The sequence below is a fragment of the Tamandua tetradactyla genome, chromosome 20 (assembly GCF_023851605.1).
Source record: "Tamandua tetradactyla isolate mTamTet1 chromosome 20, mTamTet1.pri, whole genome shotgun sequence".
NCBI classification, from domain to species: Eukaryota; Metazoa; Chordata; class Mammalia; order Pilosa; family Myrmecophagidae; genus Tamandua; species Tamandua tetradactyla.
Window position 1 is genome coordinate 15,878,209 of NC_135346.1, and position 27,329 is coordinate 15,905,537.

Below are 27,329 nucleotides of genomic sequence, written 5' to 3' on the forward strand. Positions count from 1 at the left end.
CCACGCTCTGGGCACTGTGTAATAATAAGAGATAACAAAATGAAATATTGCAAAGATCGTGTCCCCAGCCGTTTGTTCCCACAAAAACCCTCGGAGGAACTGGGTTGTAAAAGAAACATTTACACAAACAGTTTTTAAAAGCTAATAGAAAAAGTATATTGATTCTGAAATAATTCTACTGTATACACACACATTCACATTTTCTCTTTATCAGTTATTAGGTGAACTTCGCTGCATAAAATTCAAACAGAAGTGATTTTTTGGATGTCATTGTTTGACAGTTTCAAAACCCATAAAATGTCTCTGGTTCCCATTGTACTGAGTCACATCATTAACTCAGACCTGCATTTGAAAGTGACTGATGGATGATCAGAGTATAACAAATACCACACCATGGGTTGGCTTAAACAGTGAGACTTCATTGGCTCATGCTTTCATAGACTCATGCTTTCACGGGATCAAGGTGTTGGCAAAGCAGAATTTGCTCCCTGAAATCTGTACCATTCTGGAACTTGCTTGTCATAGTTTGGGGGGTTCTTTGGCTTGCATCTGTGTCCCCTGTCACATAGCAGTCTTTCTTTCTTTGTGTCTGTTCTTCCAGTTTCTGCTGCATTCCAGCTGCTGACTGCTGACCGTCTCTGCCTTCTGGCTTTCTTCTCTTGACAAGGCTGCCACTAATGTGGATTAAGACCCACCTTGAGTCAGTTGGGCCACACCCTAACTAAAAAGTACAGCTTCAAAACCTGTGCACAGTGGCTTCACAGCCAAAGTGAAGAGGTTACGATTAAGAACACATCTTTCGTTAGGGTCTATAATGCACTCTGTCGTCCACATCATATAGAACCAGTTTTTTGTAAGAAGCAAATGCTGCATGTTAATACCCACTAAAAGGAAATAACATGTCTAAATGATTATGGCTTAATTTATTTCCATTCTGGTTTGGTCTCTCAGAAAACCCCAAGAAAAATTTCGGTGTCTAAATTCCAGTAAAAATTTACTTTCCTCTCCCTGACCGATGTTTTTTTTTTTTTTATTATTATTAATTAAAGAAATTAACACAACATTTAGAAATCATTCCATTCTACATGTGCAATCAGTAATTCTTAACATCATCACATAGATGCATGGTCATCATTTCTTAGTACATTTGCATCGATTTAGGAAAAGAACTAGCAAAACAACAGAAAAAGATATAGAATGTTAATATAGAAAAAAAATAAAAATAATAATAGTAAAAAAAAAAAGACACAAACAAGCAAACAGACAAAAAAAACCTATAGCTCAGATGCAGCTTCATTCAGTGTTTTAACATGATTACTTTACAATTAGGTATTATTGTGCTGTCCATTTTTGAGTTTTTGTATCTAGTCCTGTTGCACAGTCTGTATCCCTTCAGCTCCAATTACCCATTATCTTACCGTGTTTCTAACTCCTGCTGGTCTCTGTTATCAGTGACATATTCCAAGTTTATTCTCGAATGTCGGTTCACATCAGTGGGACCATACAGTATTTGTCCTTTAGTTTTTGGCTAGACTCACTCAGCATAATGTTCTCTAGGTCCATCCATGTTATTACATGCTTCATAAGTTTATTCTGTCTTAAAGCTGCATAATATTCCATCGTATGTGTATACCACAGTTTGTTTAGCCACTCGTCTGTTGATGGACATTTTGGCTGTTTCCATCTCTTTGCAATTGTAAATATCGCTGCTATAAACATTGGTGTGCAAATGTCCATTTGTGTCTTTGCCCTTAAGTCCTTTGAGTAGATACCTAGCAATGGTATTGCTGGGTCGTATGGCAATTCTATATTCAGTTTTTTTAGGAACCGCCAAACTGCCTTCCACAGTGGTTGCACCATTTGACATTCCCACCACCAACAGTGGATAAGTGTGCCTCTTTCTCCACATCCTCTCCAGCACTTGTCATTTTCTGTTTTGTTGATAATGGCCATTCTGGTGGGTGTGAGATGATATCTCATTGTGGTTTTGATTTACATTTCTCTAATGGCCAGGGACATTGAGCATCTCTTCATGTGCCTTTTGGCCATTTGTATTTCCTCTTCTGGTAGGTGTCTGTTCAAGTCTTTTTCCCATTTTGTAATTGGGTTGGCTGCCTTTTTGTTGTTGAGTTGAACAATCTCTTTATAAATTCTGGATACTAGACCTTTATCTGATATGTCGTTTCCAAATATTGTCTCCCATTGTGTAGGCTGTCTTTCTACTTTCTTGATGAAGTTCTTTGATGCACAAAAGTGTTTAATTTTGAGGCGCTCCCATTTATTTATTTCTTTCTTCAGTGCTCTTGCTTTAGGTTTAAGGTCCATAAAACCGCCTCCAATTGTAAGTTTCATAAGATATCTCCCTACATTTTCCTCTAACTGTTTTATGGTCTTAGACCTAATGTTTAGATCTTTGATCCATTTTGAGTTAACTTTTGTATAGGGTGTGAGATATGGGTCTTCTTTCATTCTTTTGCATATGGATATCCAGTTCTCTAGGCACCATTTATTGAAGAGATTGTTCTGTCCCAGGTGAGTTGGCTTGACTGCCTTATCAAAGATCAAATGTCCATAGATGAGAGGGTCTATATCTGAGCACTCTATTCGATTCCATTGGTCGATATATCTATCTTTATGCCAGTACCATGCTGTTTTGACCACTGTGGCTTCATAATATGCCTTAAAGTCCGGCAGCGTGAGACCTCCAGCTTCGTTTGTTTTCCTCAAGATACTTTTAGCAATTTGGGGCACCCTGACCTTCCAAATAAATTTGCTTATTGGTTTTTCTATTTCTGAAAAATAAGTTGTTGGGATTTTGATTGATATTGCATTGAATCTGTAAATCAATTTAGGTAGGATTGACATCTTAACTATATTTAGTCTTCCAATCCATGAACACGGTATGCCCTTCCATCTATTTAGGTCTTCTGTGATTTATTTTAACAGTTTTTTGTAGTTTTCTTTGTATAGGTTTTTTGTCTCTTTAGTTAAATTTATTCCTAGGTATTTTATTCTTTTAGTTGCAATTGTAAATGGGATTCGTTTCTTGATTTCCCCGTCCGCTTGTTCATTGCTAGTGTATAGAAATGCTACAGATTTTTGAATGTTGATCTTGTAACCTGCTACTTTGCTGTACTCATTTATTAGCTCTAGTAGTTTTGTTGTGGATTTTTCCAGGTTTTCCACGTATAGTATCATATTGTCTGCAAACAGTGATAGTTTTACTTCTTCCTTTCCAATTTTGATGCCTTGTATTTCTTTTTCTTGTCTAATTGCTCTGGCTAGAACCTCCAACACGATGTTGAATAATAGTGGTGATAATGGACATCCTTGTCTTGTTCCTGATCTTAGGGGGAAGTTTTCAATTTTTCCCCATTGAGGATGATATCAGCTGTGGGTTTTTCATATATTCCCTCTATCATTTTAAGGAAGTTCCCTTGTATTCCTATCTTTTGAAGTGTTTTCAACAGGAAAGGATGTTGAATCTTGTCAAATGCCTTCTCTGCATCAATTGAGATGATCATGTGATTTTTCTGCTTTGATTTGTTGATATGGTATATTACATTAATTGATTTTCTTATGTTGAACCATCCTTGCATACCTGGGATGAATCCTACTTGGTCATGATGTATAATTCTTTTAATGTGTTGTTGGATTCGATTTGCTAGAATTTTGTTGAGGATTTTTGCATCTATATTCATTAGAGAGATTGGTCTGTAGTTTTCTTTTTTTGTAATATCTTTGCCTGGTTTTGGTATGAGGGTGATGTTGGCTTCATAGAATGAATTAGGTAGTTTTCCCTCCACTTCGATTTTTTTGAAGAGTTTGAGGAGAGTTGGTACTAATTCTTTCTGGAATGTTTGATAGAATTCACATGTGAAGCCGTCTGGTCCTGGACTTTTCTTTTTAGGAAGCTTTTGAATGACTGATTCAATTTCTTTACTTGTGATTGGTTTGTTGAGGTCATCTATTTCTTCTTGAGTCAAAGTTGGTTGTTCATGTCTTTCCAGGAACCCATCCATTTCATCTAAATTGTTGTATTTATTAGCGTAAAGTTGTTCATAGTATCCTGTTATCACCTCCTTTATTTCTGTGAGGTCAGTGGTTATGTCTCCTCTTCCATTTCTGATCTTATTTATTTGCATCCTCTCTCTTCTTCTTTTTGTCAATCTTGCTAAGGGCCCATCAATCTTATTGATTTTCTCATAGAACCAACTTCTGGTTTTATTGATTTTCTCAATTGTTTTCATGTTCTCAATTTCATTTATTTCTGCTCTAATCTTTGTTATTTCTTTCCTTTTGCTTGCTTTGGGGTTAGTTTGCTGTTCTTTCTCCAGTTCTTCCAAGTGGACAGTTAATTCCTGAATTTTTGCCCTTCTTTTTTGATATAGGCATTTAGGACAATAAATTTCCCTCTTAGTACTGCCTTTGCTGCATCCCATAAGTTTTGACATGTTGTGTTTTCATTTTCATTTGCCTTGAGATATTTACTGATTTCTCCTGTAATTTCTTCCTTGACCCACTGGTTGTTTAAGAGTGTGTTGTTGAACCTCCACATATTTGTGAATTTTCTGGCGCTTTGCCTATTATTGGTTTCCAACTTCATTCCCTTATGATCTGAGGAAGTGTTTTGTATGATTTCAATCTTTTTAAATTTGTTGAGACTTGCTTTGTGACCCAGCATATGGTCTATTTTTGAGAATGATCCATGAGCACTTGAAAAAAAGGTGTATCCTGCTGTTGTAGGGTGTAATGTCCTATAAATGTCTGTTAAGTCTAGCTCATTTATTGTAATATTCAAATTCTCTGTTTCTTTATTGATCCTCTGTCTAGATGTTCTGTCCATTGATGAGAGTGGGGAATTGAAGTCTCCAACTATTATGGTAGATGTGTCTATTTCCCTTTTCAGTGTTTGCAGTGTTTGCCTCATGTATTTTCCCCTGTTCAAATTTTTCCATTCTTTTCCCTATAGTTTCTGTTTCTTTTTGGAATTCAGATGTTCCATCCTCCATTTCACTAATTCTAGCTTCTGTCTCTTTAAATCTACCATTGTAGGTATCCATTGTTTTTTCCATCTTTTCTACTTTGTCCTTCACTCTCATAAGTTCTGTGATTTGTTTTTCAGTTTTTCTATTTCTTCTTTTTGTTCAGCCCATGTCTTCTTCATGCCCTCCCTCAATATCGATTTGGTTTTTGAAGAGGTTTTCCATTTCTGTTCATATATTCAGCATTAGTTGTCTCAGCTCCTGTATCTCATTTGAACTATTGGTTTGTTCCTTTGACTGGGCCATATCTTCAATTCTCTGAGCGTGATCTGTTATCTTCTGCTGGCATCTGGGCATTTAATCAGATTTCCCTGGGTGTGAGACCCAGCAAGTTGTATTTTCTGTGAAATCTCTGGGATCTGTTTTTCTTATCCTTCCCAGTAGGTGGCGCTCGTGGCGCTCATCTGTCTGCGGGTCCCACCAGTAAAAGATGCTGTGGCTCCTTTAACTTTGGAAAACTCTCGCTGTAGGGGGGGGTCGCTAGCCGAAGTGGCTTGGGGGAGTGCCAATCCGAATCTCCCAGCCGGCCCGGGGATCCGCGCGCGGGGAGGGTCGCCGGCCTCTGCGGCTTGGGGGAGCGCCTGTCCAAATTTCCCAGCCGGCCCGGGGCGCCAAGCATGGTGGGGGGCGCCGGCCTCCGCGACTTGGGGGAGCGCCTGTCCAAATTTCCCAGTCAGCCCGGGGCGCCAAGCGTGGTGGGGGGGGGCGCCAGCCGCCGTGGCTTGGGGAAATGCCTATCCACCGTTCCCAGCCAGACTGGGAAGCCACGTGTTTGGAAGGGACCCCGGTCGCCGTTCTCCGCAGCTTGGGGATCTCCGATCCAATTCTCCCAGCTGGTCTGGGGGGCCGTGCGTGGAGGGGGGCGCCAGCCGCCGCGGCTTGAGGGGACCACCTGTCCAATTCCCCCAGCCGGCCCGGGAAGGAGGGTGGGAGGGACTCCGGCCGCCTGCCGCCCCGGCTCGGGGAAGCCCGCGCCCCTCGGCGATCTCACCTGAGTGGGTTCTCCCAGCCAGTCAGCCGTTCCAGAATGGGGTACGCTGTCTTCTTGGTCTCTGTCGTGGCTCTGGGAGCTGTTTTGTATCGTCTCTACTTCCCTAGTAGCTGTTCTGGAGGAGGAACTAAGACCCGCGCGTCTTACTAAGCTGCCATCTTCTCCGGAAGTCCCTGACCGATGTTTTTCCCTCTTAATCATGCTGAGGAAATATATACAAACACATATCCACGAAAACACATACTGAATGACACTGAAAACAAATGTCAAGCCTAAAATGTACTGATTTATAGGATTATATCATTTACAATGAACATGATTAAATAATGAAATTTTGGAACTTTAAACATATTCTTAGGCTTATAGTCATAGAGCAGGGCAGGACTTTATAGTCCCTCTACCTAGTTCCTTCTCTTCAGGCCAGAAAGGTTTAAGACTTGCCCAATGTAGAATCAACATGGAATTGACGTCTGCTACTTCCATTCATGCTCTTCTGACTCCTTATCTCACTCTTCTTGCCCTAAATTTAAGCTCAATATTAAGACTAATTTTAAATTTTGTAGGTAAAATTTTTCTATAAAAGTCTGAACAATACAGTAATATAGAGAGTAAAAATGGAATGTATCTCTTTGGTTCCCCCACATATGAAATTTTTATGTATGCATATAGCTCTGCATTTGGTACTTAAGAAAATAACAAAAATCTGCGTTCCTATTAGATGGCTCAACTCAGGTCAAACAATTAAAGCCCCTACGATGGGTCTGCAGGCGTCACCATTCGGGACGTAAGGCGGCGTGGGTGTGTGAGGTGTATGTGCTAGACCTCGTCTTCAGTGAACTTACAGTCTGTTTCGGGAGACAGTGTATACTCAGGATCACAAATGCTGCACAGAAATAATGCCAAGTTCAACAAGAGTATTAACTAACTCGGAGAACAATAAGTCTATCTGCGAAGGCTTCATGAAGGAAGTGGAATTCTAGCTGGGCCTTGTAAGATGAGTAAGATTTAGAGAAGTAAAGAGGAAAAATAAAAACTCAGAGATTAATTTGAATTTTAATTTGCATACTATCTTCCCAAGAGGATTCTAGAGTGGTTTATAATAAGATAAGCTATGCAACCTCTCTGTGCCTTACTTAGTTTTACCTTGGTCGTAATGGGGTAATGAAAATGAAACCACCTTCATGGGGTTATTGTAAAGAGTAAATGAAACACTGTGTCTAAACAGCTTAGAACAGTGCCTGGTAAAACATAAGGGTTCGATCAGTATTTACTGCTTATACTGCTGTTTCAGAGATTGAAGCACAGTGCACATCGGCTTGTCAAAGGTTTCATTTATGCCTATCCTCCACCCTGAGAACAACGGAACTGAGTTTGGTTTGATGAAGCACATTCCTCAGAAACTGTATTCTCAAGGATGGCGTTACTCAAACTATTTGCCATGGAGGACTTGTTTCCACCCCACCTCCCATCCCCCCAGTGCATTGTGGATGGATACTTTTGTAAAATATAATAAAATGAGTATTAGAAACATAAAATAGAAAAGACATACAAATTAAGCCCCCATTTTTTGTTATTCGACTATATAGACATAAATTTACTCAGTCATATTTCTGTAAAAGTTTCTAAATGCCCATTGTCCATTCTGTACTGACTTTGTCTCTGATGGTAACATCAGTGGTCCTCATTTTGGATACAAGACCTTTAATTCCAGTAGCTACCATCATTTGATGGATCAAGCTGATGCATCACAATCAAATTCCATGCTGTTGCTCATAAATGAACAAGCACCCTCTTCCCTGCTCCATTTTCTTCTGACTCTTTCCTTGGGCTTCCTTTCTGCTAGCTAGAGGTCAAAGCACCTGAAGATAGAGGTGACTGCTGACAGATAAAGAATGAACAAATCAAGGTTGATAGCCAACTGCTTTGAGGAACATGGGGCACTGTTTCTTTAGTACCAGTTAAGTTTCCTCTGCCATTGAACTTGGAACTCAAAAACTCCTTTTCAACATATCCTGAATTCTCTTAGCTTAAAAGGTCAGATCCTTCAGAATGTAGAGATTACAGATACCCCAACTGAATATCAGAATGTAATCTATTGACTATTCACACTATTAAAACCCAAGGAGCTGGGCCCTGACCCACTGACTGCTCTGGCCTGAGGTACCTCAACTGGCCACCTGGTGGGCTTGGACTCAAGTCTTCCTTGTATCCCATCCCCAGTAATGTCCTTGCCTAGACTCGTGGCTACCCATGTTTCTAGCTCTAACAAGCCTTTTTTCAGGTGCACTAATTAAAACAAACCTTGCCATTCCCATTTTCCAATGGCAGAAATATCCTTGAGTCAAGAGTGACTCAAAAACTCATTATTACTTTTACAAGAGCAGACCCCAAAAATCGATCCATTCCTTTTTAGAGAAACAACACTTGAGTGCATTCATAATGTGAGCAAGGAAACATGTCTTTAATAAGTAAAACATTAATGATCAAAATGGTGGAACCGGGGAGGGGGTATTTCAGTACAGCAGAGAGGGTGGAAGTGACTCCAGAGGTGTCAAACCCTGCCAATTAAAATATATCCTAAATTGGGCTGCTTATGAAACACTTTAGCCTTAAGTTTAAAGTACAAGCTCAATGTTCCTTTGTTGTTGTTGCTTTTTTGGCCTTTTCCTCCCTTAAATTTATTTTTAAGCCATTTGTGTTATAAAATATTATATACATACAGAAAAATTGGCAAAATATGCATACACATATACATTTATAACAAATTATTATAAAGCAAACCACATGCAACTACCTTCTAAGAAATAGAATATTCTACTCCAACAAGTAAAACATTGCCAGCACCTCAGACACCTCTGCAATGCCTTTTCCCATGACAACAACTTCCCTTCCCCTTTCCACCTTCATGACTTTTATGTTAAACGCTTCCTTGTTTTACTTTATAATTTTATCATCTCTAAGCACTATAGTTTAGTTTAAATAAATTCCCCCTTTTAAAAGCCATTCCTTTTCTGGTATATTGCATTCTGGTAGCTAGCAAACTAGAATATTATGTCAAAATAAAAAAGTTTGCCTGCCATGCAAGAAGACCCAGGTTCAATTCCTGGTGCCTGCCCATGTAAAAAAAAAATAAATTGAAGCTTAAATAAATTGAGTCATGTCTGGTTTCCTAAGCACAGCTTTCATCTATGGGTTCATTAGTTCTCATTGCTGTATGGTATTTCATTGCATGGATAAACCCAGTTATGTAATCAAGCACCTGATGGTGAGCACTTGGATTATTTTTAGTGTAGGGCCACTTCAAATAACGACGCCATGTAATTTCATTTGATGCATGTGTGCTTGCATTTCTTTTGGGCATATACTCAGGAATAGAATTGCTGGATCATATAATAAGTGAATCTTCAATGTTAGTAAATATTGTTAATGATTTTACAAAGTGGTTGCCTCAGTTTATACTCTCATGAAAAGTACAGGATAATTCTCTTCTTAACCTTTTTTTAATTTTAAACTTTAAAAAAAAATTTTTTTTTTTTACATGGGCAGGCACCAGGAATTGAACTTGGGTCCTCTTGCATGGCAGGCAAACTTTTTTATTTTGACATAATATTCTAGTTTGCTAGCTGCCAGAATGCAATATACCAGAAAAGGAATGGCTTTTAAAAGGGGGAATTTAATAGGTTGCTAGTTTACAGTTCTAAGACTGAGAAAATGTCCCAGTTAAAACAAGTCTATAGAAATGTCCTATCTAAGGCATCCAGGGAAAGATACCTTAAGTCAAGATGGCCGATGAAGTTCAGGGTTTCTCTCTCAAGTGGAAGGGCACATGACGAACACAGTCAGAGTTTCTCTCTCATCTGGAAAGGCACTTGGTGAACATGGTCAGGGTTCCTCTCTCATCTGGAAGGGCACATGGCAAACATGGTGTCATCTGCTAGCTTCTTCTCCTGGCTTCCTGTTTCATGAAGCTCCCTGGGAGGCATTTTCCTTCTTCATCTCCAAAGGTCAGTGACTGGTGGGCTCTGGTTCTCATGGCTATGTCGTTTTGCTCTACTCTCTCTGAATCTCTCTTTTATTCTCCAAAATGTTTCCCCTTTTATAGGACTCCAGAAACTTATCAAGATCCACCCAAATGGGTGGAGACATGTTGTCACCTAATCCAGCTTAACAACCACTCTTGATTAAATCACATCTCCAGGGAGATGATCTGATTACAGTTTCAAACATACAGTATTGAACAGGGATTATTCTGCCTTTATAAAATGGAATTTTGGTCAAGACATGGCTTTTCTAGGGTACATACATCCTTTCAAACCAGCACACATACTTCCAAACTTACAAAACAGTGTAAAAAAAAAAATACAAACTCTAACAGATAACGCCAACAAACCCCTATACCTCCACATATTCAGATCCACCAGTTTTCTCACAATTGCCTTATCATTCTGCCTATCCATTAATCTATCAATCCATCTATCCACCTATCTGTCCTTCTATTTCTCCATCCATTTTTGGAACACATGAATGTAGGTTGTGTATATCTTTCTCCTTGAGCACTCAGTACTGCCATATGCATTCCCTAAAAACAAAGATATTCACTTAGGTATCCACCTTAAGTGCAGTTATCAAGTTCAAGAGATTTAACATTGATATAAAGCTTGTAGTTTTTATTCCAATTTTTTCATATATCTCAGTAATGTCCATTTTAGCCTTCTCTCCTCCCTGGTTAGATCCTGTCCAGGATATGGTATTGCCTTTAATCATCATTGCCTCTTTAGTTGCTCTTTCTCTTTTTCTATTATGGAAAAATATATGTAACATAAACTTTCCATCTCAGCCAGTCCCAAGCATAACACTCAGTAGGATTAATCACATTCACTGTGTTGGGATACCTTACCACCTTCTAATACTAAAACTTTCCCATGTCACCAAATAAATCTCCATTACCCCAATCCCTGTCACTGGCAACCCGTACTCTAACTCTGTGAGTGTGCACATTCTCCAATATTTTTTTTGTAGATACCATGGGGCTTAACTTTGATATCCTAGATCTATACCAATCTTGTTTGCTTTGATACCAGCATACACGAACTATGTTTTATACCCTTCCTGTCCACCCATCTTTATGGAGTTCTTGTCACAAATTATATATTTATATATCATGAATCCAAAACCACTGATTTATCATGACATTTTATGCATTTGCCTTTTAGATCCCATAGGAAGTAAAAAAATGGAGTAACAAACTGAAAAATATAATAATAGTACTGGCATTTGTATTTACCTCTATGGTCAGCCTTCCTGGAGATCTTTATTTCTTCATATAGCTTCAATCTATTGCCTATTATCCTTTCTTTTCAACCTGCAGAACTCTTTTTAGCATCTTTAGTGGTAATCAACTTTCTTAGTTTTTGTTTCTCTGAGAATATTTTAATATTTCCCTCCTTTTTAAATTCAATTTTATTAAGATATATATTCAAAGACCATATTATCATCCACAGTGTAAAATCAGTTGTTCACAATATTATCATAAAGCTGTGCTTTCATCATCACAACTGATTTTGAACATTTTCATGACTCCAAAAAAGTAAACATAAGAATAAAAATAAAAGTAAAAAGAACACCCAAAACATTCCATCCCCCATCCCCCCACCCCCCTTTATTTATTTATTTTTGTCCTTTTTCCGTACACCTCTGTCCATACACTGGATAAAGAGAGTGTCAGTCACAAGGTTTTCATAATCACACAGTCACAACTTAGAACTATATAGTTATACAATCACTTTCAAAAATCTAGGCTGTTGGATGACAGTTCAACCGTTGAAGGCATTTCCTCTATCTACTCCAAAACAGCCAAGATTGAAAAGGGATATCTGTATACTACATAAGAATAACCTTCAGAATGACCTCTCGACTCTATTTGAAATCTTTCAGCCACTGAAATATATTTTGTTTCATTTCTTTTCCCCCTTTTGGCCAGAAGACTTTCTCAGTCCCACAATGCCAGGGCCAGGCTCATCCCCAGGAGTCCTGTCCCATATTGCCAGGGAGATTTACACATCTGGGAATCATGTCCCATACATGGGGGAAGGCAGTACATTCACCTGCATAGCTGGCTTAGAGAGAGAGGCCACATCTGAGCAGCAAGAGGTTATTTGGGGGTGACTCTTAGGCATAATCCTAAGCAGGCTTAACTTCTTTGCAGGAATAAGTATCATAAAAGCAAGCCCCCAAATCAAGGGCTTGGCCTATTAAATTGGCAGTCTCCAATGCTTGTGAGATTATCAGGTCTTCTCCAAGTGGGAAGGTTTAATATTTCTGTCTTATACCCCAGTCCCTGAAGGGGACATTGCAAATATTTTTTTTAACTTCAGCCCAGATTATTCTGGGATATACGGGGCATCACACCAACCTGTACAAACCAATAAGATCTCACTCCCTATTCAATGTTCCATGTAATTATGGTGTTCAAATAAGCTGACTACACAAGTCAAATTAGATAGTGTGCTACCAAAAATATAAATTTTGCACCAAATAAACATCCCTTTCTTTGGTCTCACACAGAAGCTGAAGTTTTAAAATATGATATTATCCTTTACTCTTTAAATGCAATTTTATTAAGATATATATTCTTATATTCTTAGTCCTACCCAGCTCTGCTTCATTCATATCTCTAATTGAAGTCTGATCACTTTTTTAGTGTTTTTAAAAGTTGTTGTGTGGGGTAATGCTGACTTTCATAGCTGCAGAACTGTAGCTCTGAGTCTCAGGTGTCACGTAAATGCCCAAAGTTCCAAGGAACGACTAGGTTATACACAAATAGCTCAGCAACTCAGAATTTAGAAATAACTATTACAATTCTGGAATAGATGTGACTGCTATAAAAGCTTACAATCTATGAACCTTTACAATAGGTTTCGCCTGATAATCTCTGCTCTCAAATTCAATTTTCAGATTTTGCATATTATAGTTAGTCCATATTAGTGAGGTGTTACAGTAGTTGTCTTTTGGCGTGTAGCTTATTTCTCTCAACATACTGTCCTCAAGTTTCATTCACTTAAGTTGCTTGCCTCACTTTGTTCCTTCTTGTAGCCACCACTAAGTAGGTCCATTGTATGTATACACCACTAGTCTCCCATTCCATTCCTCAGTCAGTGTACTCTTAGGACACCTCCATCCTAGGCACATTGCAAACACTGTCAATATAAAGACCACTGTGCAATTATCCATTCACGTCTCTGTTTCTCCAAGTATAGACCTTGCTAGTGGGTTTCAGGATCATATGGCAACCCTAGCCTCCTGTGGAACCACCAGCCTGCCCTCCAGAGGGACTGCTTCATTCTATATCCCTACCAACAGTGAATAGGTTCGTTTCCCTCTCTATATTTTCTCCAGCACTTGTTTTGTGCTGTTCATTTTTTAACAGTTTTATTCATACATCAGACAATCCAGCCAAAGTAATAAAAATCAGTGGTTCCCGGTATAATTACATAGCCATACCTTCACCATCACAATCTATATGTAGACATTTCCATTTCTTCCACAAAAAGTTCCATACCTCTTCCCTATAACCCCCACCTGTTGACATTTAGTTTTGGCATAATGTGTGTTACGTTCCGTGGAAGCATATTACAATGTCACTATTAACTGTAGACCCTAGCTTGCATTGATTGTATTTCTTCCCTGTATACCATCCCACTTTCAACACCTTGAAATGTTGACATTCATTTGTTTTCTCTCATGCAAAAACATTCTTGTATTTGTACATTGAATCACCATCATTGTTCATTCCGGGCATTGCTAAGTTATACAGCCCCAGTCTTTATCCTTTATTTTCTGTCTGGTGTCATACATGACCCAGCCCTCCCCCCTCAACCATACTCATACTCAGCTTTGTTCAGGGTACTTAAAATATTGTGCTGCCATCAGAGAGTATTGTGTTATCCATTTCTGGGTCTTTACAGTCAGTCCTGTTGTACAATCTGCATTTCTTCAGCACCAATTGCCCAATCTCTACCCTGTTTCTATCACCTGATAACCTGTGTTCTCAACGTTAGTTCTCTCATTAATGTTAGTTTAGATTAGTGAGACCATACAGTATTTGTCCTTTTGTTTCCGGCTAATTTCACTCAGCATAATGTCCTCAAGATTCATCTACATTGTTACATGCTTCATGACTTTATTCTGTCTTACAGCTGCATAATATTCCATCATATGTACATAGCACAGTTTGTTTAGCCACTCTTTCATTGGATGGACATTTATACTGTTTCCATCTCTTGGCAATCGTAAATAATGCCACTATAAACATTGGTGTGCAAATGTCCATTCATGTCCTTGCTTTCCGTTCCACTCAATATATACCTAGTAATGGGGTTGCTGGATCATGTGGCAATTCTATACTTAGCTTCCTGAGGAACTGCCAGAGTGCTTTCCAGAGCAGTTGCACCATTCTGCATTCCTACCAATAATGGATAAGTATGCCTCTTTCTACACATCCTCTAAGCACTTGTAGTTTTCTGTTGTTTTTTTTTGTCATGGTCATTATAGTAGGTATGAGATGATATCTCTTTGTGGTTCTGATTTGCATTTCCCTAATAGCCAATGAGGTTTAGCATCTCTTCATGTTTTTGAGCCACTTGTATTTCCTCTTGAATAAGTATCTGTCCATGTCTTTTGCCCATTTTTAAATTGTGTTGTTTATCTTTTTATTGTGAGTTGTAAAATCTCTTTATATATTCTGGAAATTAAACCCTTATCTGATATGTGATTTCCAAATATTATCTCCCATTGTGTAGGCTGCCTTTTTACTTTCCTGACAAAGTCCTTTGATACACAAAAGTGTTTAATTTTGAGGCGATCCCAATTATCTATTCTTTTTCATTGCTCACACTTTGGGTGTAAAGTCTAGGAAACCACCTCCTATCATAAGATCTATAAGATATTTCCCTGCATTTTTCTTCTAGCAGTTTTATGGTCTTAACTCTAATGTTTAGGTCTTTGATCCATTTTGAGTTAATTTTTGTATAGGGTGTGAGATATGGATCCTCTTTCATTCTTTTGTGTATAGATATCTAGTTCTCCAAACACCATTTATTGAAGATGCTGCTCTGTCCCAGATGAGTTGGCTTGAGCATTTTGTCAGAGATCTATTGTCCATAGATGAGAAGATCTATTTCTGAACACTCAATTTAATTCCATTCATCACTTTATCTATCTTTATGCCAGTACCATGCTGTTTTGACCACTGTAGCTTTGTAATGTGCTTTAAAGTCAGGTGGTATGACACCTTCCACTTCATTCCTCTTTCTCAAGATATTTTTAGCTGTTTGGGACACCCTGCCCTTCCAAATAAATTTGGCTGTTTTTCTATTTCTGCAAAGTAAGTTTTGGAATTTTAATTGGCATTGCATTGAATCTATAAATCAATTTGGGTAGAATTGATATTTTAACTATATTTAGTCTTCCAGGCCATGAACACAGTATGTCCTTCCATTTATTTAGGTCTTCTTTGATTCCTTTTAGCAATTTCTTGTAGGTTTCTACATTTAGGTCTTTTGAGGCCTTAGTTAAATTTATTCTTAAATATTGTATTTATTTGGTAGCTAGTGTATATGGGTTTCTTTTTACTTCCTCCTTAGATTGCTCATTACTAGTGTATAGAAACACAACTGATTTTTGGGTATTGATCTTGTGACCTGCCACTTTGCTGTACTCATTTATTGGCTCCAGTAGCTTTGCTGTAGATTTTTTTTTGGGTGTGGGGGGGGAATTTTTGACATACAGTATCATGTCATCTGAAAACAGTGAAATTTTAATTTCTTCCTTTCCATTTTAGATAGCTTTTATTTCTTTTTCTTGTTTAATTGCTTTAGCTAGAACTTCCAGCACAATACTGAATAACAATGTTGACAGTGGGAATCCTTGTCTTATTCCTGATCTTAGAGGGAAAGTGTTCAGTCTTTCCCCATTGAGTATGATGTTAGCTGTGGGTTTTTCATGTATTCCCTTTATCATGTTGAAGAAGTTCCCTTCTCTTCCTACCCTCTGAAGTGTTTTCATCAAGAAAGGATATTGAATTTTGTCAAATGCCTTTTCTGCATCAATTGAGATGATTATGTGGTTTTTCTGCTTTGAGTTATTGATGTGGTGAATTACATTAATTGATTTTCTTGTTTTGAACCAGCTTTGCATACCTGCAGTAAATCCCACTTGGTTATGGTGTATAGTTCTTCAGTGTGCTGCTGGATTTGATTTGCAAGTATTTTGTTGAGTACTTTTTCCATCCTTATTCATTAAAGAGATTGGTCTATAATTTTCTTTTCTTGAAGTATCTTGTCTGGCTGTGGTATTAGGGTGATGTTGGCTTCATAAATGAGTTAGGTAGCTTTCCCTCCCCTTCAGTTTTTTTGAAGAGTTTCAGTAGGATTGATAATAATTCTTTCTTGAATGTTTGGTAGAATTCACATGTGAAGCCATCTGGTCCTGATGGATTCACATGTGAAGCCATCTGGTTTCTTTTCTGAGAGCTGCTTGATGACTTATTCAGTCTCATCACTTGTGATTGGTTTGCTGAGGTTGTCTTTATCTTCTCGAGTCAATGTTGGTTGTTCATGCTTTTCTGGGAAGTTGTCTACCTTGTCTATATTGTCTAGTTTATTACCATATAATTGTTCATAGTATCCTTCTCATTATCTCCTTTATTTCTGCAGAGTCAGTAGTTATGTTTTCTTCCTCATTTCTGGTTTTACTTATTTACATCATTTCTTTTTTTGTCAGTTTAGCTAAGGGTCCTCTGGTTTTACTGATTTTCTCAAAGAACCACTTTCTGGTTTTGTTTATTCTCTCTATTGCTTTCATGTTCTCACTTTCATTTATTTTTGCTCTAATCTTTGTTATTTCTTTCCTTCTGTTTGCTTTGGGGTTAGTTTGCTGTTCTTTATCTAGTTCCTCCAGGGGAATAGTTAATTCCTCAATTTTTACTTTTTCTTCTTTTTTATATAAGCATTTAGGGCAATAAATTTCTCTGTCAGCACCATCTTTGCTGCATCCCATAAGTTTTGATATGTTGTGTTTTCTTTTTCATTTGGCCCAAGATATTTTCTGTTTTCTCTTGTAATTTCTTCTTTGACCCACTGGTTGTTTAAGAGTGTGTTTTTTAGACTCCGTATGTTTGTGAATTTTCTGACTGTCCACCTGTTAGTGATTTCCAACTTCATTCCATTGTGATCTGAGAAAGTGTTTTTTATAATTTAAATCTTTTAAAATTTATTGAGACTTACTTTGTCACCCAATATGTGGTCTATCCTGAGAAATGATCCATGAACTCTTGAGAAAAATGTGTATCCTGCTATTATAGGATGTAATGTTCTGTAAATGTCTGTTAAGTCTAGTTTATCATATTATTCAAAATCTCTGTTTCCTTTTTGATCATCTGTCTAGATGTTCTGTCCATTGATGAATGTGGTGTATTGAAGTCTCCAACTATTATTGTAGAGGTGTCTACTTCTCCCTTCAGTGTCATCAGTGTGTGCCTCATGTATTTGGGGGCACTCTAACTCAGTGCATAAATATTTATGAATGTTATGTCTTCTTGATGAATTGTTCCTTTTATTAATGGATAGTGTCCTTATTTGTCTCTTTTAATTATTTTACATTTGAAGTCTAATTTGTTGGATATTAGTATAGTTATCCCTCCACTTTTCTAGTTTTGTTTGCATGAAATATCTTTTTACAACCTTTCACTTTCAACCCATTTTTGACCATGAGTCTCTTGTAGACAGCGTATAGATGGGTCCTGTTTTTTAATCCATTTTGCTAGTCTGGTCTTTTTTATTGGAGAGTTTAGTCCATTAACATTTAATGTTGTTACTGTAAAAGCAGTACTATCTTCTACCATTTTGTCTTTCATATTTTATGTTACCTTTTTTTCTCTCTCTTTTTATCCTAACTAATAGTCTTCATTTCCACACTTTCCTCCAGACCTCTTCTGTCTTTTTCTTTATGCCTGTAGTACTCCCTTTATTATTTCTTGTAGAGCAGGTCTCTTGTTCATGAACTCTCTCAGAGTATGTTTACCTGTAAATATTTTAAACTTCCCCTCATTTCCCCCTCCCCCATTTTTGAAGGAGAGTTTTGCCAGATATAGAAGTCTTGGTTGGCAGTTTTTCTCTTTCTTAAGTCCCCTGACTCAAGCAACTTGACTTACCTGCTCCTCAGAGTTCCATGAGCAACCTGCTACACAAAGGACAAGTTTTGGTATGACAAGTCCTTCAGGCCACCACCAGACAGATTGGGCCAGACATGTACATGCTTCCAGTATGCCCACAAGATTTGCTATGCTACCTCCAGAACTGGAACCAAGGATCCATTCTGGGAGTGTTGGCCAGCACTGTGCCTAGTAGGAAAGGGAAAAAGACAAAGGCCTCTTGTGATACTAATTCTTTTAAAGTAGTCTTTGTTCTTGATTCCATACTCACCCTGTTATTACAGTCCTTTATCTGTTTTCTGGAGCTTTGAGAAATATATTTCTGCCAGTTCTTGCTGGTTGTTCAAAGTTTCAATGAGGGGACGCAGCCCTGATATGTTTTGCTTTGCCATCTTGGTCAGGGTGGGGCCCTCTTCTTAACTTTTAAGAGAAGAAAGTAGGCTTTTTATTATGTTAACATATATTTAGCTTTGTGAAATCTGTACATTTGATTATTGCTTAAAAAAAGGTAAATTTCATGGACTATGTTTCTACAGATGGGCTTATTGGTGTGCTTAGGAAGTGCTTTGGTCTTGACATTGACAGATATGGGCTCAAACCCTGGCTTTGCCATTAATTTGCTGTGTGACATTAAGGCAAGTCATTTAATACTCCCAATTCTGTTTTCTCATCAGAAAAACAGTGATGACAGTAGTCCTTAAGTCTTAGGATTGTTGAGTTTATTTAATGGGATAACACATTGAAAGTTGCTTAGTATATTATCTGACATATAGTAAAACTTCAGAATAATAGTTGCTATTATCTTAACATTATTATTATTATTATTTTATTATTTAGTATTCAGAATTTCCTGCCAATCACAATAGTTAGAAAGACTAGGAAGTTGAAAGATATATTTGGCCATCTGGATTTATGTATTTTCCAATAATACACAACTTCAGGAAATAGTCTCAGAAAAAGAGAATTGTGAGGATGTTTATGAAGTAATGCTATATTTTGCTTAAATAGTATCAGCCAAATGAATAGATGTTTATCAAAAGAGTGCTTTCCAAGTCACCTTGTCAGTTCTACATTTTCTGGCACCTCGGAGACAACTCTGAGCTCTCTACCACCTGACCAGGAAGCCAAAGTGCTCTGCAGCCTTCATTCCAGGGGCAGCTGCCTGGTATGCAACTGGCTTCTGAGACCACAGCTGTGGTAGCTGCCTGGTAGCCACGTCCAGTTGGGCCTCTGTTTACCATGGCTCTGGGATGCAGCTGCCAAGAGCTTCCCCTAGATGACCATGGTGGCTAGCAGCCAGCAATGCTGAGAAATAGGAGTCATAGAATCCAGGACACAGGGTGGAAGTTATTGTAAAATATCTTGCAGTGAATGAATAGGAAGGCAGCCAATGCAATTTTGTGCTGGGTTTGACTGATCCCACAGCAGCTTCTCTCCAGCACCTGCTCCTTTTGTTCACTCTTCCAGGAAGATGGCCAGCAGCATCCAGAAGACTGCATGTTCTAGAAGCAGGGTTCTGACAGCCTCTGTATGATAGACTCCTTATGGTTCTATAATGCAAACCCTGGGATGGAAGGAGGTGTGTGACATCACAAAGGGGCAGGGGCAGACTAACTGAACCAGAATCTGCATTTTTAACAAGACCCCCAGTTGATTCCTGTACACATTAGAGTTTGAGAAACACTAGGTTAAGCAATCACCTACATAAAAATTGAAATAGAATAGAATACAGTAGAAGTAAAATACAAGAGTGGAAAGAAAGTAGAATAGAAAATATCACTGGGCTCCTTAATAATAACTGTACAAATCACAAAAACACTGTGACCAAGTTCAGTTAACAGAGAGAGGGAGAGATAATTAGGGATCCATGAGGATGAATCTTCTGTTCCATGTATATGTATACTAACATTGTAATATTTGTGATATAAAAAGTATATGTGAGTTGTGTTAAAAGATAGAAAGCTGATTTACGCCAATAATGATTTATTGGTTTAGATATGGGCACACGAAACTACACTAGCAAAGGAGTAGTCTTCTTTGGGGAGAGCTTTTGAGAATTTTTCTCATTCTTTAAAAAAAGCAAGGCAGGTTCTTTGTCCACAAGGAAGTGTCCAGCCCTGCTCTTGTTGGGGGAAGGAGGTTTGAGTGGATTATAGGGTCTAATTTTCAGGACCCACCTGTTGACGTGATGTCAATGTCCTTTTGAGGTCAGATTTTCCTACTCATGACTTCTTTTTTCTAGAGCAGTGATATATTAGAAAAGATTCAAGAGTCTGTTGTGCTGGGACTTTGATTCTTGGATAGCCAGAAATCTGAATGAGAGTACATATACGGGCCCAAGTGCACGAGCGCGTGCACACACACACACACACACACACACACACAGTGAGTCTAAATAGGGTTTTATGGATGTTGCATTAGAGAAGCTGTTCTAATAATTCTTGGAATCACTCGACATTATTCACTCTTTTTGTGCTACATGCCAAATTTCTCCACTTTAGTCGATTTTTTGTTTAAAATATCCCCTTCTGTCTCCCCCTTTAAGTCTTATTGCCTGTATTTCTTTGTTTTGCAAAGATCTCCCATTCCAATCAATCCTCCATAGAACTGTTAATTTACTAGTATTAAAGCAATTCTTTTATCATACCATTCACTGCTCAAAACTGCTTCCATTTACATATGCAGCAATACCCAGACTTCTCACGACTCATCAGTGGTTTGTTTCCTACTGAGTCTTCTTGTCCAGTTAAATTGGTGGGCTCATTGTCCCTGTAACATGCTGCACCCTTTGCTCTTCCATAGCTCACTCTCCAGCACCATTTGCTTTCTTCCTTCCCTTTTCTTTGGTTAACCCCAGAATTGTCAAAGTGTGGTATGTATAACATTATACAATCAGGTGGTAGACCTAATCATTTAACTTTATTTTGTGCGTTTTAAAAGTAGGTATTATATGTATTAGGGAATAAACAAATTGTCACATTGCATCAATGACCTCATGGATATTTTTACCTGGGAAGGTCTATAGTAGGCAGTGCCATGGTACCCCATTTTTACAGATTGCATGATTATAGCTGTTCTGCAAAATCAGGATATGAATGGGGTGGTCCCACCCTCCAGGCCACATGGATTATTTCAGGAATGGAAACATGGCACAATTCAGCCCAATGAGAAGAGATCTACCAGGGACTTTGAGAGAAAGTGTTCCTCACTTTTAAGAGTCAACCATTAGAAGTGACACCCTCTCTTTCTCTGAATGTAGAGGCAACAGACATGATATGATACCATCACCTTGGTACCATAAGGGAAGAAGGAAGATTGAGGACCAAGTCAGCTCACAGCAGAGAACAGAGTTCAAAGAGGTTTGTATTACACAATTCTAACTTGACTTTCACTTACATGAGCCAGTGCATTTACTACCATTCAAGCCAGTTTAGGTTGGGTTTTCTGTCAATTGAGCCTAAAGCGTCCTAACTAATCCATATGGATAACACATGTTGCTAATACAGCTCCATGCTTCTTCAACTATTCTTTTAACCTGATGGTCCTAGTAGAAAAAATGGTAATAATTTTAATATGCCAGGTAAATGGATAAGATTATTTATGCACAGAATTAACTGGCCCTGGGGCTTTTGGCTACAGTCTCTCTCCAGAGGGCTGAGAGACCTCTGTCCTGGAACTTGTAACCCATTTGCAGTGAGGGTCACAGCCCAGTGACCAGAAGGCTCTGATACCATGATCCATATCTATGTTTTTGCTTTGTTTTTTTTTTCTGAAATGTGTGAAAATTTAACTTCCGGAAGCTGTCATTCATTAGAAAGTGAAATATAAATATATTAGAGTTGGACTTTTGTCCTGTGTTTTGATTCTTATGTTGGGCCCATTAGAGAGATGTGATTAAAAATACGACCTTTACAGTGTAAAGGGGAGCCTGAGCTGGACTGTGAGTGCAAGTGGTGGCTGGAATTTGAACTGTTGCACTGGGAGCCAAATCCACAGACCACCGTACTCTGGCAAGTTTCCTGGGAGGCAGGAGAAACCCAAACAGTTTCTGCTTTATTCTGATAATCCTGAGCTTTCACATAGAAGGGTCCTGACCAGTTATTAAGGTTTTGAGAAGAGTGTCAACACTTTCCTGATGAAACCTTCTGTGAGGTCATATGCTGAATTGAAAATGGCTTTGCAAATTGGCGTACTTATATTCATTTTGTCAAACTTAAAGATAGCTCATAAGATAGGTTTACAGACAACGAAGTGAACATGATGATACCAAACTGGAGCTTAGGGTTTGTGGCTCAGGTAATGAGTTGGGATTTCTTAATTGTGCAGACAACCTGATGATGAAGCTTTACTGAAAGTCCACTAAAAATACTTTGAATGTTATGAAAAGCACTTGGAAAACTTGAGATAAACTTTTCAAAATTATTTTCTAAATGAGATATTGTTGGTAAGTTAATTTGAAAAAAAAACCACTTTCTCTTAATTTGAAGACATTAGCAAATATCATAAAAAGAAAGAAACAGTCTGAAGCATCCTTCAGATTTTTTTTTGCATGGGCAGGTTCTGGGAATCGAACCTGGATGTCCAGCATGGCAGGGGAGAATTCTGCCTGCTGAGCCACTGTGGCCTGCCCCAGGTATATTTTGAAGTAAAAATTTTGGGGGAAAAAATCATTTTGTTTAAGAATTATTTCTCAGGATCCAATTCATGATTCCATATCCGTGCGAGTTAGAATTTAGTTAAATAATAACTAAACACCAAAACCATTTTATCGATGATGATGAACTTCTCTTCTAAAACTCATTGGCTTTGATCACCTACTTTACTCCTGATTAATTACAAACATTTCCATTCTTCTTGCTTAGAAATTTATTTTTGAGTGTGTAACTCTACAAATTGATTTTATTGATTATTACTCATTATATTGTTTTATTTTTAGATTTCATTTTTAATTAGATGACATGGTTTTGCTTTATTGTACTTATGGTTTTTCTAATTATGATAGAGATGTATGGTTTTATTCATGAATGCTTTTTAGTAAATAAAGTGAGTTGGTTTAAAGGAAAACAGGTAGAAAATGGTACGTACTATATACAGATACAGCCCAAATTGTGTTATGTAGATAACTGAGGCTTTGGAAACACCGCTATAGTTGGATATTTCAGTCATAGCTGGGGTAAATTTTCCCTGTGGAAGCCCACATCAATTTCTGCCTTTCTATAGAATTCCTGATTGCCTTTGTCTTTTTTGTGCACCATTCTTAGAAAGCTCCTGGTTTTACTCTTCCAGTTAATGACAGACATCCCACTTATGGCATAGATGTGAATGTCCCTAATAAACCAGAAGCATACCAAACTCAGGGCAGTGGATGCTGTCTGGCATTGGTATAGGCAATGAGAGGTGCATCGCTTCAGTGAATTTATAAATAGTAATAAGGCCAGTTGAAATTCAGTCCGCTTTTTATCATCATCTTGGGCCAACATACGGAACAATGCCAGTGATAAAATTCTCTGCTGCAAAAAAATATTTTGTTGGTCCAAGTTCTAAACAATTGCTGTGATTAATATTGCATTTTAATAATATATATATATGTATGCTTCAAATGAGCACATCTTAATTATTTATCCTTTAATAAACATTGTATTAGACATGAAATAACTTGGCGAACTCCTGGTTATACAGTTAGCCTCCAACACTTGTAGACTGAGCTATAGGCTTTTATTTCAAGATTAATATAGTTCATGTTCATAGTTACAACTTCATAATGGTTTGGCATCATTTGCACTTGCTTCGGGTGCAGTTCATGTCTCCAGCTGTGTGGCACTACATATTCATGCATTTAAATAGTTGATTTGAAATGAACAGTGCTAGCACAATGATAGCAAATTACTTCAGCTCTACCATTCCATGTGACCACTTGGGGTTTTTATGCTTAAAAACTTAAATCAGTGAAATATGAGAACTGAGAGTTGCAATATTGTTGTTTAGCTAGTGCAAATTTTAGTTCATACTTGGAATCATTGACTGAATTTGAGTAATATCTTTAAAATCAAAATGGTTATTTAAAATTATTTGTTTTAAAACTAAAAAAACACATCAAGAATAGGATGATTATTTCTGTTTATGTGTGATTACTTCTGAAAATAATTATATTGGATAGAAAAGGGATGTATTTAAAATGATCAAATGTGTGGTTGAAAGTCAAGAACTATTCACTAAAAAAGGTGAATTTTGCTTTATGTAAATCATACCTCAATTTAAAAGACTAAAGGATCCACTCTGGGTGTCAAATAAGCAGGCAAATCTGGAAGGCTAGCAATGAGCAACTGGAATAATATCATGTGTTTCCATAGCATTTTAGAACTAGGAGAGCTCTTAGAGAGTCTCTAACACTTTCATTTAACCATTGAGGAAAATGAGTCATGGAGAATGAGTGAAGCTTGCCTGGAGACATAACTAATTAGCAGTGAAACTAAAACAGCAAATCAGGGCTCATTGCCCATAGCCCAGTACTCTTTCCCCATCATTCCACTTCCATAAAATAACAAAATGTTCATATTTGAAGCAAGCCACATGCTGAATTTTTTAGAATGTGCTGGTCAAAAGAAGACCAAAAATTGAGTAAGGCATACCTGAGAGAAATGTATCCTCTCTCAGCTACAGAGATATTTCATTCTGGAAAATAGATATGGTCCCAAATAACTGTGAATGGATTCACCATTCCTGGAGAATATGATATTTAAAGAAATCCCATTTAGAATTATTTTGTATGCATAAATTGTTTTTGGAATATGCATGATTGCTTTCTATAAATTTTAGAGTTTTTACATGTAGCTTGTTTCATATGCCACCAGTTCTTAGTCAGAAGAATTTGGCTAGAACAGCTCACGGCCATTTAGGAAAAATGCTATTTGGATCCATATTATTAAAGGTAAATTGACTTCAGCTGTTGTGACAGATAACCCTGATTCTCAATAATTTTGCACAGTAAAGTTTGTTTCTTTCTTGTGTCATAGTCCGATGTGGGTTGAGATGGAATGTAATTTAGGAACCCAGGCTCCACCCTCCTCTAGGTCCTAGAACTCTAGAGTTCACCAGAACATGGAGAAGAAGAGAGAGTAATGCATTAGAAATAAGGGATCAAGTGAAAATGGCACTTACCTCTTCACTTTCTATTGGCCAGAACGTAGTCACAGGGTAGACCAGCTTCAGGAAGCAGGGGCAAGCTTCATGCCAAGGAAGTAAAGATTCATAATGTTGGTGACCACTAACTTTTTCTACCCATTTCTAACTGAATGGCATCTGCACAGTAGCCAAATTAGCAAATCTTTATCTCCTCTGGCAAGGTATTGTGGTGGAGGAGTGAGAGCTGTAGTGCATATTTACCACGAGAATGTTCTAGTGACCATGACATCCTGTTCATATTTCCCTTTTCAAAGTGACAGGACTAGGATCCAACAGTATCACTAAAGGGTTCCTCTTCAGAGAGAGAATCAGGGCCTCAGATAGGGCACAGCCCTTGAGCACTGGGTCTGGGTTATACATTTCCAGACATGATTAAAGTCAAGAATCAGGCTTAAAGGATAGGAGAACCTTATGGATCCTCAGAGTTGAAAAGTTCAAAGAAGGTGCAATCTCGTCTGAGTTTTCCTAAGACTTCCCACAGTCAGAGGCTCTGAATAGCCTGCATTTGCTCAGGTTGAAATCTCCCTGAATATACTGTGGTTCTGTTTTCTATTCAGAGTATTTCTTTTGTCAAACATGTTTCCTCCCCCTACAGCTTGAAAACAAAAGTCTAAGGAAAAATTCAGAATGGCTTTGCAATGAGAGATCAAGGTAAGCAGCATTCATTGATAAAGGATGAAAGTTGAGATGATATAAGAATGCATTTTACCCCCTCTTACTATTAAGGGCCCCAGCGGCTGCACTTTGAAACTCATCATAGGTTTGTGCCAAGGCACAAGCTGCTCCCAGCCAGCAATTTAGTGTGGTGAGGATAATAAAGCAGATTCATTCCTGGGAGACATGAGACTCTTTAAAGAAAGCAACCTTTGGCCGAAGGATGATTCCAATTCAGTGTCTTTTTTGAATTTTCTTTTGACTTCACAGCACACTAAGAGCCTTCCACTCCATCTTCTCTTCCTCTCTCTTACCTGCAGCCCAACTATTATTACATTCTGATGACTCCCTAGTCTATCCCAATTTTTCCCTATTTCCTTTCATATGGAAAATGTCCTAAAAAAATCGTTGTGTATCCAACTTGGTACCTTCTTCTTGGAAGACGAAGACTAATAGAAAAGCTGAAGCTTAATAATATCACATCAACCATCATAAGCAATGAAAACACATATGCATTTATATACCACAAAATTCCACAAAGGTCAGCTCTAGTAATCTTCCACAGCCAAGAAGAACCCAGGAAGAGGGATATTGGAAAGATCCTGGGGCTTAGGGTATTAAGTAGCATCTGTCTAGGGGAGCCTGAATTCTGTCCCTGGAAGTCTTTAAGAGAAGAATATATACAGAAAACAAGAGCAAGTAGGTAAAAATTTACTGCTTTATTTATTTATTTTTATTATTTGTTGGCTCATACCTAAATGGAAAGCTGGACTGGCTGGAAATAGGCTGGACTTGAGCATTCAATCTAGCCTAAAAACTTACAGACTCATCAAAATCCTTAGCTCAAACCCAAATTCTGGAAGCTACCCACTCTCTAGCTAGACACATGGGGCAGGGGATAAAGGGGCAAGTCCTAAGGTTCTGGTTGCAACAGACCGAGGCTTAAACCAAAGTTCCACATCTTGTGATTTAATAAATTCCTTCATCTTTCTGAACTTCAATTACCTTATCTGTAAAATGGGGATAATAACCATACATGATAGGGTTGCTGTGAAGATTGGATGGGATAAGACATAGAAAGTGCCCAGTACCAGTGGTAAAAGGAGAGTGTGCAATGAATGTTGACCCATTACTATGATAGGTGAAGAAGAGAGGGGAATCCAGGAAAGAGGGCAACAACATTGGAGGTGTATGTGGAGTTAAGAGAGGGGACCAGTTAACTGGAGGTAAGAATGCACTTTGCAGGGTC

General features: G+C 38.0%; 1 long non-coding RNA gene across 1 annotated transcript in view; it reads left to right on the plus strand.

The window, feature by feature from the left end:
- LOC143664455 (uncharacterized) overlaps nt 1-27,329 on the plus strand; it is an 84,559-nt gene that overhangs the window by 47,567 nt on the left and 9,663 nt on the right. Inside the window, exons 2-3 of the long non-coding RNA XR_013166428.1 lie at nt 21,504-21,603; nt 26,022-26,077. This is a non-coding gene — a long non-coding RNA (uncharacterized LOC143664455). The remainder of the gene's footprint in view (nt 1-21,503; nt 21,604-26,021; nt 26,078-27,329) is intronic.